Source organism: Ctenocephalides felis, unplaced genomic scaffold, assembly GCF_003426905.1.
Source record: "Ctenocephalides felis isolate EL2017-DRISC unplaced genomic scaffold, ASM342690v1 CF-g0.4_SCAFFOLD_02238, whole genome shotgun sequence".
Taxonomy (NCBI): Eukaryota; Metazoa; Arthropoda; class Insecta; order Siphonaptera; family Pulicidae; genus Ctenocephalides; species Ctenocephalides felis.
In genome coordinates, this window is record NW_020538392.1 from 1 (window position 1) to 15,000 (window position 15,000).

The 15,000-nt window shown below is 42.0% G+C and overlaps 1 non-coding gene and 1 pseudogene across 1 annotated transcript; both read left to right on the top strand.

The window, feature by feature from the left end:
* The first annotated feature begins 1,474 nt into the window (after window positions 1–1,474).
* Window positions 1,475–1,629, top strand: LOC113380597. The gene has a single exon (XR_003367451.1). It is a non-coding gene; the product is annotated as a 5.8S ribosomal RNA (ribosomal RNA).
* Window positions 1,630–1,934: 305 nt separating this feature from the next.
* LOC113380598 lies at window positions 1,935–8,920 on the top strand (annotated as a pseudogene).
* The last annotated feature ends 6,080 nt before the right edge of the window (window positions 8,921–15,000 follow it).

Genomic DNA, 15,000 nt, shown 5'->3' on the forward strand with positions numbered 1-15,000 from the left:
CAAAAACACCTAAAAACTCAATAATTAACTATAATTCATATTGTCCATCTATACGAGAAGGGTTCACAGTTCGAAATTTTCCCAGACTTTTGTTTTGACGATTCACACCGTAACCGAGCGACGCCTCGCCGCAGGTCAAATCACGTCGCTTGGGACTCAGTCGAATACTTACGCTGTGGCCGCGCGCCTTATATAGGGAATAGGTCGTGTCGAGTGCGATGCGAGCAAGCTCAGGCTAAAGTACGCTATGTTGTTCAGGCGGGTACGGATATCATTCCCCGGTGTAGTTTTTCATCATATTCGATACTTTTAGTCTGTCAATATATATTAGCGTATTTTAATAATGTTGTGAGCCACATCTAAATTATATACCCCGTATATATTCGGATGCTGGTTTGCGGCTATAGATAACTGGTGGTAGGATCATTCGTTTTTAAACGTTCGATCAGAGAGAGTTGAAATTATTTGGGTCTGCGGACCGCAAATATGAAATCTATATATTTTAATAATATAGAATTTTACAAATTGACTACGGTCAAATATATGTGAGTGTGGCAGAACTAGCAAAGCTTCTCGCAGCGATGGTCTTTCGTTTTATGAACGTTTGATCGGAGCGAGTTGAAATTATTTGGTCTGCGGACCGCAATATGAAATCTATAATTTTAATAATATAGAATTTTACAAATTGACTACGGTCAATATATGTGAATGTGGCAGAACTAGCAAAGCTTCTCGCAGCGATGGTCTTTCGTTTATGAACGTTTGATCGGAGCGAGTTGAAATTATTTGGGTCTGCGGACCGCAAATATGAAATCTTGTGATTACTCGACAAATTATTGCTGTAATCAAGTGCGCTCCTATAGTTAATATACTGTGGGCAAAAGCCTCTGGCAATGATCATTCGTTTCATTAACGTTTGACCGGAGCTAGTCGCAAAATATTGCGCAGTGTGCAAAAGCAGCGTGACGCGGTTTACAACCGCTTAGCGCTCTTATGCATTGTGTGAGAGCACTGCCATGTATATCTGCTCGGTATCGCCAGATGCCTGAGCGAATGACGAAGTTCGTTGTGAAAACGGCGTTCTTTTTGAATATTATACTTTAAACGCATAGCTCAATCAATTCTTTGGGCGCTAGATGAAGTCTAGTGTTTTAAAGTCGATTGTAGTAAACGCTTGCGTTAGTATTCTATATACTCTGCACATTTTATTCAAATTGTGCGAATTTGAACATTCGCTTCATTGCGTTGTTTTAAGAAAATGAAAAATCAGCGAAAGCAGATTTTTCAATCTCACACACAGTGAAATATTCATATTTCAATTTTGAAACGAGATTTTGTATCTCGGACCGAAACGCGAAAGCTTTACGGTGTACTAATTGTAACCATAATAATCATACTAGTTTCAGAATCGCCCGAGTTATCTTAAACGATTTCGAGGGATCACGATCGAAACATGTATAAATATATATAAAATCACCCTGAACGGTGGATCACTTGGCTCGTGGGTCGATGAAGAACGCAGCTAATTGCGCGTCGACATGTGAACTGCAGGATACATGAACATTGACATTTCGAACGCACATTGCGGTCCTCGGATACTGTTCCCGGACCACCTCTGGCTGAGAGTCGTATAACATTACCAGACTGCCGCTTGCTTTAAACGGCTTGCCGGCGAATGATGGAGTTTCGCGTAAATGCGTGCTCTTAAATAATTCACTCAACGTGTGAGCCAGTCCACTTTGCAACATCGGACATTACCGTTCGTTGACGTTCTGTGGGATTACGGCGGGTTGTGTGTCCTAGAGATTTTATATTCTTGCGACCCTCCCGATAACCGGAAACCCGAACTCTTCGAAATGCGGTTTCGTTCCGGCAAATTTGGACGATTCAAAGGTTCCTCGTCGATTTTGTGTGCGCTTGCTTACTAACGTTTGCGAGCACATCATAATCATAATACGACTGAATTTAAGCATATTACTAAGCGGTGGAAAAGAAACTAACTAGGATTCCCTTAGTAGCGGCGAGCGAACAGGGAAGAGCCCAGCACTAAATCCCGCGGCCGGAGACGGACGCTGGGAAATGTAGTGTTAGGGAGGATCCGATTATCTCGGTGCGTTGCGGCGAGTTCAAGTCCATCTTGAATGGGGCCATTTACCCATAGAGGGTGCCAGGCCCGTAGCGACCGTTGCGCGTATCGAGAGGATCTCTCCTCAGAGTCGAGTTGCTTGAGAGTGCAGCTCTAAGTGGGTGGTAAACTCCATCTAAGGCTAAATATGACCACGAGACCGATAGCGAACAAGTACCGTGAGGGAAAGTTGAAAAGAACTTTGAAGAGAGAGTTCAAGAGTACGTGAAACCGTTCAGGGGTAAACCTGAGAAACCCGAAAGATCGAAAGGAGAGATTCAATGTTATCGTTGTCTTCCATTTATTGGCGTGCGATTGACCGGGATTCGTCCTGCGATACGCCGTCGGTTTATGCGTTAGGCGGCGATGGCATGCACTTCTCTCTCAGTAGGACGTCGCGACCCGTTTGGTGTCGATCTACGACCGCGGCGGTAGCCTGTCACGAATTTATTCGCGCCAGACCCCGCGTGCTCCGGCCGACTGCCAGACGGTATAAATGATATGGTATAGGGTCGCTTTTAAGCGTTCGGCCGGTTGCAAGCACGGACGGTTATTGGCCGTCGGACCTAGTCCGGCATCGATGCCGCCTCGAGCTGTTAGCTACCGTGTTCTCGAACGGACTCTATTACCGGTCAGCGATGCTATTGCTTTGGGTACTTTCAGGACCCGTCTTGAAACACGGACCAAGGAGTCTAGCATGTGCGCGAGTCATTGGGAAATACAAAACCTAAAGGCGCAATGAAAGTAAAGGTTCGCTTAAGTGAACTGAGGGATGACGGACCGCATCTACGGATGCGTGCTCGCAATCCCGGGGCGTCTCACTCTCATTGCGAGAAGAGGCGCACCCAGAGCGTACACGCTGGGACCCGAAAGATGGTGAACTATGCCCGGTCAGGTCGAAGTCAGGGGAAACCCTGATGGAGGACCGTAGCGATTCTGACGTGCAAATCGATCGTCGGAACTGGGTATAGGGGCGAAAGACTAATCGAACCATCTAGTAGCTGGTTCCCTCCGAAGTTTCCCTCAGGATAGCTGGCATTCGATGAGCGAGTCTCATCCGGTAAAGCGAATGATTAGAGGCCTTGGGGCCGAAACGACCTCAACCTATTCTCAAACTAAGTGGGTGAGATCTCTGGCTTGCTTGAATAGTGAAGCCAGAGATTTGGATCAGAGTGCCTAGTGGGCCATTTTTGGTAAGCAGAACTGGCGCTGTGGGATGAACCAAACGCCGAGTTAAGGCGCCTAAACAACGCTAATGGGATACCATGAAAGGCGTTAGTTGCTTAAGACAGCAGGACGGTGGCCATGGAAGTTGGAATCCGCTAAGGAGTGTGTAACAACACACCTGCCGAAGCAACTAGCCCTGAAAATGGATGGCGCTGAAGCGTCGTGCCTATACTCGGCCGCCAGGGCATGAGAAACGTTCATTACAGTTCGTTTTGACGCCCTGGTGAGTAGGAGGGTCGCGGTGGTGTGCGCAGAAGGGTTTGGGCGTAAGCCTGCCTGGAGCCGCCATCGGTGCAGATCTTGGTGGTAGTAGCAAATACTCCAGCGAGGCCCTGGAGGACTGACGTGGAGAAGGGTTTCGTGTGAACAGCCGTTGCACACGAGTCAGTCGATCCTAAGCCCCAGGAGAAATCCTATGTTGATGTTGGTGTATTTTATTTGAATAAAATTTCACACCCATCGGGCGAAAGGGAATCCGGTTCCTATTCCGGAACCCGGCAGCGGAACCGTTTACAAGTCGGGCCCTCGCAAGAGAGTTCGTCGGGGTAACCCAAAATGACCTGGAGACGCCGTCGGGAGATACGGGGAGAGTTTTCTTTTCTGTATGAGCGTTCGAGTTCCCTGGAATCCTCTAGAAGGGAGATAGGGTTTGGAACGCGAAGAGCACCGCAGTTGCGGCGGTGTCCGTATCTTCCCCTCGGACCTTGAAAATCCAGGAGAGGGCCACGGTAGGTGTCGCGCCGGTTCGTACCCATATCCGCAGCAGGTCTCCAAGGTGAAGAGCCTCTAGTCGATAGATAAATGTAGGTAAGGGAAGTCGGCAAATTGGATCCGTAACTTCGGGATAAGGATTGGCTCTGAGGATCGGGGCGTGCCGGGCTTGGTTGGGAAGCGGGCGTAGGCCGATGTGCCGGGCCTGGGCGAGGTGAAATTGTTCTTGTGACTTAGATCCGAGCTCGGTCCCGTTTCTAGGCCCCCCGCGGATCTTTCTTGCTGCGAGGTTTCTGTGCCGGCTTCGGTCGGTCAGTCGTACTCTTCGGCCGCCATTCAACGGTCAGCTCAGAACTGGCACGGACTAGGGGAATCCGACTGTCTAATTAAAACAAAGCATTGCGATGGCCCTAGCGGGTGTTGACGCAATGTGATTTCTGCCCAGTGCTCTGAATGTCAACGTGAAGAAATTCAAGCAAGCGCGGGTAAACGGCGGGAGTAACTATGACTCTCTTAAACTACTTGGTGGGAGTGGTTGGGGTTCTTTGGGACCTCAGCTAGCAAGTGGCCTTCCTCCTCGTGGGTCCCACCGTGAGTACCCCTTCGGGGGGAAACTAAGCCACCTCTGTGCCTATGGACCTGTGGGCTGCCAACCCACTCGTTCCTATTATCAGTCGGTTCTAGTAATAATGCAAAGCCTCGGATGAATAATTCAAACTCGGGGGGGCCCGCAGGCCCTTCCATACTGACTGACACAGGAAATCATTCTTGCCGCTATCCCGAGTGTAATAAAGTATTTAATACCGTAGTAGGTCGTGGAGTGCACGAACAAAGGCAACACAAAGAGTGGTATGATAGCAGGATGGCGACGATAGAGCCAAAGAAAGCCAGATGGACGGAAGAGGAACAAGCGCTCATGGCTAAGGAAGAAGCAGCTTTAGTGATTAAGGGATCTTCCCATATAAACAAAGCCCTTCTCTCTGTTACACCCGGTCGAACTCTGGAGGCCATTAAAGGCCAAAGGAGATCACCGAAGTATAAAAGCCAGGTTGCTGATTTCGTTAATATGATGTCTAACCAAAATAACACCGAGCCTTGTTCTCCGGTTACTACAGATACCACCGGTAACGCACTATTAGAGGCACTGTCACAGGCAGTCTCAAGTACAGTAGAAAAATTTAATGATAAATTTCTGACGAATATCTGCCACTCAGTTAGCGCAATAACGCTAAGCGACCTAAAAGTAAGAGTTACTGACTATCTTAAGTCAATCTTTCCTCAGAAAAACAAATCACCACCAAATCACATCAAAAGCACAAAAAGAGGAAAGCACCCTAAAAGACAAAATAAGAGACAACTTAGGAGGCACCAATACAAAATTACTCAACTACATTGGGCAAGAAACCCAACGAAGTGTGTCCAATTTATTCTAGATAACAAAGTTGTGTCTAACAAACCTTCAGCAGACACAATGACACAATTCTGGACCAACGTTATGACCGGAGATTCTACGCTATCGCCCGGGTCGGAAAAAGCGAGAACCCAAGATCTCTCGCACATATGGAAGCCTATAATCCCAAATGAAATAACTAAGAGCTACCCGGCCAAAAATTCAGCGCCCGGACCGGACGGGATATCAGCTAGCCTTTTAAGATCGATACCAACAAACACCTTGGTAAACCTGTATAACATATTTTTGTTCATGGGTAACATCCCCGAACAACTATTAGAATCTTACACTACGCTGATTCCCAAAAAGGATAATGCTGAGAATCCCGGCGACTTCAGACCGATTACGGTCTCATCAGTGATTACAAGGCATTTCCATAAGATACTAGCTAAACGAATGACAGAGTCGATTAAAATTGATTATAGACAAACAGCTTTCCAGCCGATCGATGGATGTGCATATAACATATTCGCACTTGATTATCTACTAAAGTATCACAGGCAAAAATTTAAACCTGTATTTATTGCTTCAATCGACGTCGCGAAAGCGTTTGACTCGGTATCACATAAGGCACTAATTGATACCTTAAAATTTTACAACCTACCTGATAGATGTGTGGATTACATTAATAATATCTATACGACAGCTGGACAAGACTCCGGTATGAAAACTGGTACTCGGATCCCATTAGTCCGAGGAGCGGTGTGAAACAAGGAGACCCTTTGTCACCAGTTTTGTTCAATCTTATTATTAACAGACTTATCGAAAGTGCCCCACCTGAGATCGGGGTTATGATGGAGGGAATGACGCTAAATATCTTAGCCTTTGCGGACGATATTGTTCTTGTGGCATCGTCTCAAAAAGGTCTTCAAGTACTGCTTGACCACGCTGACGACTTTCTATCAAAGTGTGGCCTTATAGTTAACAACGCCAAGTCATTCTCTATTACCATCAGAAATGTGCCACACGCAAAGAAATCGATTATTGATAAGAGTATTAAGTTCAGGTGTGGTGGTCGTGATTTACCTGCTCTCTCCAGGGTAGAAATATGGACCTATCTAGGTGTATCTTTTACTCCGGAAGGTGCCGTATTGTGCGACCTGAAAGAGAAGTTACAGAGCATTATTGAAAAGCTATCCAAAGCACCAATAAAACCCAGCAACGGCTATTCGCTTTAAGAACATTCGGGATTCCTAGACTACTCCACCAATTGACGCTGGGTAACACCACACTTGGGCTTCTTAAAGGCCTTGACACAACTATAAGAAAAGCCGTAAGATCCTGGCTGAGGCTACCAACAGACACAACTAACGCGTACTTTTATGCAAGAGACAGAGACGGTGGATTATCCCTTCCGTCTCTAAGATGGTTGGTGCCTCTTAGAAGAAGGGAAGACTTCTAAATTTAGGAAGGACCGAATCAAGTTACCATCAACTTGAATTAGAAAAATGTCTCAAACGCCTTACTGATAATGGGAATATTATAACTTCGGTCAAATTATTAGATGATAGATGGGCCAAACTGCTTCATAACTCAGTAGATGGTCGAGCGCTCGCCAAATCATCGAAAGTTCCACAACAACACCGATGGATCACCGATGGCACCAAAATCCTATCTGGTCGGGATTTCATTAACTGCACACGGCTCAGAATTAACACTATGCCGTGCAGGAGCCGTACAACTAGAGGCCGCCATGAAGATAGGTTCTGCAGAGCAGGGTGTAACGCTCTCGAAACACTAGATCATATTTTGCAAACATGCCATCGGAGCCACAGACAAAGGATTGACAGACATAACGCCGTCACTAAATACCTGAAACGAGCCTTAGAAAAGACCCATTCCAGAGTGGACTGGGAACCTAATTTAGCTAATTTTCTGCTATCAGGAAAGGTCATTAAGAAAGAAGAATTAAAGATAATATCTACGCGTGTATTGATTGGTGGACTGAACGGTTTTGGAGCTTGGACAAAAACAACGTCCATAAAACGACAAGGAATAGGGTAGGATGTACCTGAGTTCAGCGTGCTGCCTGCGCATAAGATCCCATCAGGCACAATACTAGGAGTTAGGTTTAGTGGGTATTGCCTTCGGGTCGAGTCCCACACTGCCTGGTCAACCTGGCGACCGGCGTGCGTAAATGCATTCCCTCCTAGCCAAAAAAAAAAAAATAAAAAAATAGCCAAATGCCTCGTCATCTAACTAGTGACGCGCATGAATGGATTAACGAGATTTCCCACTGTCCCTATCTACTTTCTAGCGAAACCACTGCCAAGGGAACGGGCTTGGAAAAATTAGCGGGGAAAGAAGACCCTGTTGAGCTTGACTCTAGTCTGGCATTGTAAGGAGACATGTAAGGTGTAGCATAAGTGGGAGATAGTAATATCGTCGGTGAAATACCACTACTTTCATCGTTTCTTTACTTACTCGATTGGGCGAAAGCGTGCGTCGAAAACTTGCGTTCCGACTGTCACGGTTTTCTAGAGCCAAGCGCATAAGAGTGGTGTGAGCCATTGCGCCGATCGCCAACAATACTCTAGCGTGATCCGATTCGAGGAAACTGCTAGGCGGGGAGTTTGACTGGGGCGGTACATCTGTCTAATAATAACGCAGGTGTCCTAAGGCCAGCTCAGCGAGGACAGAAACCTCGCGTAGAGCAAAAGGGCAAATGCTGGCTTGATCCCGTTGTTCAGTGTGCACAGGGACTGCGAAAGCATGGCCTATCGATCCTTTTGGCTTGAAGAGTTTTCAGCAAGAGGTGTCAGAAAAGTTACCACAGGGATAACTGGCTTGTGGCAGCCAAGCGTTCATAGCGACGTTGCTTTTTGATCTTTCGATGTCGGCTCTTCCTATCATTGCGAAGCAGAATTCGCCAAGCGTTGGATTGTTCACCCACAAATAGGGAACGTGAGCTGGGTTTAGACCGTCGTGAGACAGGTTAGTTTTACCCTACTGATGAATCGTCGTTGCGATAGTAATCCTGCTCAGTACGAGAGGAACCGCAGGTTCGGACATTTGGTTCACGCACTCGGTCGAGCGGCCGGTGGTGCGAAGCTACCATCCGTGGGATTATGCCTGAACGCCTCTAAGGCCGTATCCTTTCTAGACAAAGTAAGCAACGATATCTCTAGGAGTCTCGTGAGTCGAAAGGCTCAATACAATGTGATTTATTAGGTATTCGGCACACGCCGTTTATCGCACGAGCCATTTTAGCCGAATGAGGCGCTGGACAGGGGCGATATCCGTCCGTTATATCTGTCTTGCCTATAGCGGTCGATCATGGGTTACTAGTTCGATGTAGAGACTCGGAATCGTTTGTAAACGACTTAGGTACCTGGCGGTGTTGTACTCGGCAGAGCAGTAACCACGCTGCGATCCGTTGAGACTCAGCCCTTGGCTTGGGGATTCGTCATGTTGGCTTGACGTCACCCCACGCTATTAGAGCATAAGCCTTAAGCCGTCGCATTGCAGCATGCCACAATCAGTAGGCTTGACAGTCGAAAACTTGTACATGCTGTACATGTGACACTTCTTCGGTATCTACCTAGCTATTTTGTACAACGTGCACGTAAACGACAAATTTCAATACTAGAAATATTCATTATTTCTTTCAATAACCATAATGTCAAGAGAATAGTTATAAATATTTTGTAAGTTTACGAAATATATGTTTTTAAGAGAAACTTTTCATAATTTTTTAATATAAATATATGATATATTTCATTAAATTCTAAATAGGAAGAATGTTTTTTGCTGAATTTCTTGGAAATGCGTACAAGTTGCTAATAGGCAAAGTACGTATAAGTTATCTATAATGCAAAATGCGTGCAAGTTGTCAATGTGTAAAATACGTGCAAGTTGTCAATTTGCAGAATGCGTGCAAGTTGTCAATTTGCATTATACGTGTAAGTTGTCAATGTGCAAAATACGTGCAAGTTGCTATTTTTATATTAATTTTTGTAATATACTCTAAATAATTAGTAACTTCCAACCTATAAATTTTTCGATTCTTTTATAATAAAATATTCAGTATATTTATTTCCTTTTTAACAAAATATTCAGTATTAATATAATTTCAAACTACATCAAGTAAACTTTCAGGGGACATTTGCGAGTAAGCCTAACCTAGAATCATGCATCGAAACAGGTTAAAAACATTTTCCGGCTTTTTGAAATCAGTAACTTACGGGTACATCAGACTACATCAAGTAAACTTTCAGGGGACATTTGCGAGTAAGCCTAACCTAAATCATGCATCGAAACAGGTTAAAAACATTTTCCGGTTTTTTGAAATCAGTAACTTACGGGTACATCAGACTACATCAAGTAAACATTCAGGGGACATTTGCGAGTAAGCCTAACCTAGAATCATGCATCGAAACAGGTTAAAAACATTTTCCGGCTTTTTGAAATCAGTAACTTACGGGTACATCAGACTACATCAAGTAAACTTTTAGGGGACATTTGCGAGTAAGCCTAACCTAGAATCATGCATCGAAACAGGTTAAAAACATTTTCCGGCTTTTTGAAATCAGTAACTTACGGGTACATCAGACTACATCAAGTAAACTTTCAGGGGACATTTGCGAGTAAGCCTAACCTAGAATCATGCATCGAAACAGGTTAAAAACATTTTCCGGCTTTTTGAAATCAGTAACTTACGGGTACATCAGACTACATCAAGTAAACTTTCAGGGGACATTTGCGAGTGAGCCTAACCTAGAATCATGCATCGAAACAGGTTAAAAACATTTTCCGGCTTTTTGAAATCAGTAACTTACGGGTACATCAGACTACATCAAGTAAACTTTCAGGGGACATTTGCGAGTAAGCCTAATCTAGAATCATGCATCGAAACAGGTTAAAAACATTTTCCGGCTTTTTGAAATCAGTAACTTACGGGTACATCAGACTACATCAAGTAAACTTTCAGGGGACATTTGCGAGTAAGCCTAACCTAGAATCATGCATCGAAACAGGTTAAAAACATTTTCCGGCTTTTTGAAATCAGTAACTTACGGGTACATCAGACTACATCAAGTAAACTTTCAGGGGACATTTGCGAGTAAGCCTAACCTAGAATCATGCATCGAAACAGGTTAAAAACATTTTCCGGTTTTTGAAATCAGTAACTTACGGGTACATCAGACTACATCAAGTAAACTTTCAGGGGACATTTGCGAGTAAGCCTAACCTAGAATAATGCATCGAAACAGGTTAAAAAACATTTTCCGGCTTTTGGAAATCAGTAACTTACGGGTACATCAGACTACATCAAGTAAACTTTCAGGGGACATTTGCGAGTAAGCCTAACCTAGAATCATGCATCGAAACAGGTTAAAACATTTTCCGGCTTTTTGGAATCAGTAACTTACGGGTACATCAGACTACATCAAGTAAACTTTCAGGGGACATTTGCGAGTAAGCCTAACCTAGAATCATGCATCGAAACAGGTTAAAAACATTTTCCGGCTTTTTGAAATCTGTAACTTACGGGTACATAAGACTACATTAAGTAAACTTTCAGGGGACATTTGCGAGTAAGCCTAACCTAGAATCATGCATCGAAACAGGTTAAAAACATTTTCCGGCTTTTTGAAATCAGTAACTTACGGGTACATCAGACTACATCAAGTAAACTTTCAGGGGACGTTTGCGAGTAAGCCTAACCTAGAATCATGCATCGAAACAGGTTAAAAACATTTTCCGGCTTTTTGAAATCAGTAACTTACGGGTACATCAGACTACATCAAGTAAACTTTCAGGGGACATTTGCGAGTAAGCCTAACCTAGAACATGCATCGAAACAGGTTAAAAACATTTTCCGGCTTTTTGAAATCAGTACTTACGGGTACATCAGACTACATCAAGTAAACTTTCAGGGGACATTTGCGAGTAAGCCTAACCTAGAATCATGCATCGAAACAGGTTAAAAACATTTTCCGGCTTTTTGAAATCAGTAACTTACGGGTACATCAGACTACATCAAGTAAACTTTCAGGGGACATTTGCGAGTAAGCCTAACCTAGAATCATGCATCGAAACAGGTTAAAAACATTTTCCGGCTTTTTGAAATCAGTAACTTACGGGTACATCAGACTACATCAAGTAAACTTTCAGGGGACATTTGCGCGTAAGCCTAACCTAGAATCATGCATCGAAACAGGTTAAAAACATTTTCCGGCTTTTTGAAATCAGTAACTTACGGGTACATCAGACTACATCAAGTAAACTTTCAGGGGACATTTGCGAGTAAGCCTAACCTAGAATCATGCATCGAAACAGGTTAAAAACATTTTCCGGCTTTTTGAAATCAGTAACTTACGGGTACATCAGACTACATCAAGTAAACTTTCAGGGGACATTTGCGAGTAAGCCTAACCTAGAATCATGCATCGAAACAGGTTAAAAACATTTTCCGGCTTTTTGAAATCAGTAACTTACGGGTACATCAGACTACATCAAGTAAACTTTCAGGGGACATTTGCGAGTAAGCCTAACCTAGAATCATGCATCGAAACAGGTTAAAAACATTTTCCGGCTTTTTGAAATCAGTAACTTACGGGTACATCAGACTACATCAAGTAAACTTTCAGGGGACATTTGCGAGTAAGCCTAACCTAGAATCATGCATCGAAACAGGTTAAAAACATTTTCCGGCTTTTTGAAATCAGTAACTTACGGGTACATTAGACTACATCAAGTAAACTTTCAGGGGACATTTGCGAGTAAGCCTAACCTAGAATCTTGCATCGAAACAGGTCAAACTACTTTTGTAGAAAAATATTGTTTTTGGGTTTTTAGGAATGACATATATTTATTCTATTATTTATTTACATGACATGGTTTAAATACAACATTTTTATTTCTTTAAGTTACATTTTTATTTAAAATAAAATTTCTTCATTTAGCTAATACAATTTAAATAAATTAATATCTGAAATCTTGCTTGCTTTCCAGTCGAGGATGCTTTTCACGAGATAGTAGTGTCGCTGTCATAACACCTTCGCGATTTTGCTCTAATACGCGTTTTGATACATTAGCCAGTAATTGAACATGTCTCTCAGTTCCCTGAATGTGGACCGGAATTTTAGGGTCACTCCATGGACACTCATTGCTTTGTAGATATTGTACTAGATGTTCATGAGGAATATTTAGCGTAAAGGCTGGTTCGATATATTTGAATAATCATCCATATCTATCATATTAGTATAGTCGGTGCATTCGAAATTTATTTCGGGTGTTTTGTAATCTCTCAATTGCGTCAGGTCTTCCACATTATTACGGTAATATAAGATTTTTCTTATAGCTGAATCTCGTATTTCCTTTTTATTATCAAACAACATTGCTAATAAAATATTTTCCGAGTGAGCATAGTATGCGTTTTCTTTAGCAACATTGTTCACAATTTGTCTTAAATTCGAGTCTAAATATTGCGTCCAGCTAATAAATTTATAAAATAATATACTACCATACACCACAGAGTTGTAATATTTAATGTTAAAGTACATTGGAATATATACTTTCATTACGTAGTTTGCCAGAATTTTCAAATTTTTGGATGGCTTATTAGTAGTTACATATAACCGAAGTAACCTACTAGCCTTCGTGAGCCAACGGGAATGTGCTATTGGCCCTGGTTTCATGTTAGCTAAGTCTGTCGATACTTCTCCAGAAGCAACTGCTTTAGCTATTTTTATTAAATAACTTGAGTCAGTTGTCGATTCAGCAGGACTTATATCAGCCAAATTTTCAAGTGGGATTGTTTCAAAGTCTTTTACCGGCTGGAAGTATATAGGAAAAAATAAATTATTGAATTTGAACATAGGGTATTAAAAAATAGTAAATATGTTATAACTCACCGGTATATTTTCGCATGTTTCAATTTGTTTGCTTAATATTCCAGTTTTTGTTCGTGGTCCAGTGGTCAATGATTTTTCCAAATAGTTAAATAAATGGCGAAGTGGAAGTTCGTTAAAGTGGAGAAGACACACAAACCAATGCAGTGGCCTGTTTAACTGAATTTCAAATCGACGTAAAATACCATTTTTTACGCCTGTATTTGCTGGTTCACCATCGCAACATATGCCTATCAAAGAATCGAGAGCTATTCCTTTATCGGCGAAAAACTCGTTCAATTTGATTTACTTTACTTTCCGAATCTTCATTTTCCAATTTTGTGTAAAACAATTGGCCATTCGGTTCCTTTAAAATAACTAAATGCGCTTCTTTAATCATTCGTGGGTGAAACTTCTTATCGATTTTTTCCATGGTAATAGAATCATTTTTCGGCCGTCGAATGAAAATGCTATTAATTCAGAAGAATCATATCGTTTGTGTAGAGCTTGCCTATTTTTCTGCCTCTCACGAACGCTTTTATTTTTATCCATAATGACAGGATTGCCCCAATCATCCGTTATGCCCAGGTCACGCAGGATTGCCGTCACCACGCCAGAACCAAACTCTATCAGAAATTGCAAATCTGTCGCACATTAAGGCATAGCTTGGAGCCTATATCTTCGACTATATGGACCACGTTTATATGAGAAGTATTTGTGAACTTTCCGAACTGCTTTTAAAATCAAAATCAACATCTGGAGTATATGTCTCACCTGGAGTAATATTGCTAGTTATTGTAGATTCTGATACTTCATCTTCAATTTTTATAATATATTCTGGTATCGTAGATTTCCTCTCATTATGTTGATCCATCATAAACGCTTGTAAATGTTCGGGATCAGTCCACAGAACACAGTAATCTTCGCAAATCGCATTTGCATTTTCCAATATAAAATAATTCTTTCGTGGATTCTACAAACTCCTGAAATGATGCTTGGGTAGACTTGCTTTTATTTGTACTTTTATATTTATCAATCAATCGGTTCAATTTTCTAGCGATACTTCGTTTCTCCATAATTGGAATATCAATTTTTTCCCACGTCTGAATCAATTTCGTTACCACATTTGGAGTAAATGTTTTATATGAAAACATTTTATTTTGTTTTTTTATTTTTCGGCAAATAAAAATAATACCTGATAATTTCCATACTTGTCGGAAGATTTACTCCAGTAAATTCTTTTGCTTCCCCAAATGTAATTTGATCATGCGAGCGCATATGATTCAAATTACTGGCACTTGCGCCTGAATTTAAATAAGAATTCGCCATTGATACTTCACGTCTAACTGGAGAACTGAATGAAGATTTATGCGATTTTTCACATTAATATATTCTTTTCGAAATTCGAGAATTATATAAAAAATACTAGCGCACTCTGATGGAAATAAATAACAACAAACTAAACCCGATTTAAAAACCCCCGTACAAACTACCATAAAAATATAACTTACAATTTGAATTATTCACATGCCTAAATTAATATATTAACTTATTAAAAACAGTATTTTATTGAAAATTTCGCTGGCTAAAGAGTTATTTGCGATATATGGTTTTGAAGTCAAAATTCATTTAAATAACACATATCGTTTCAT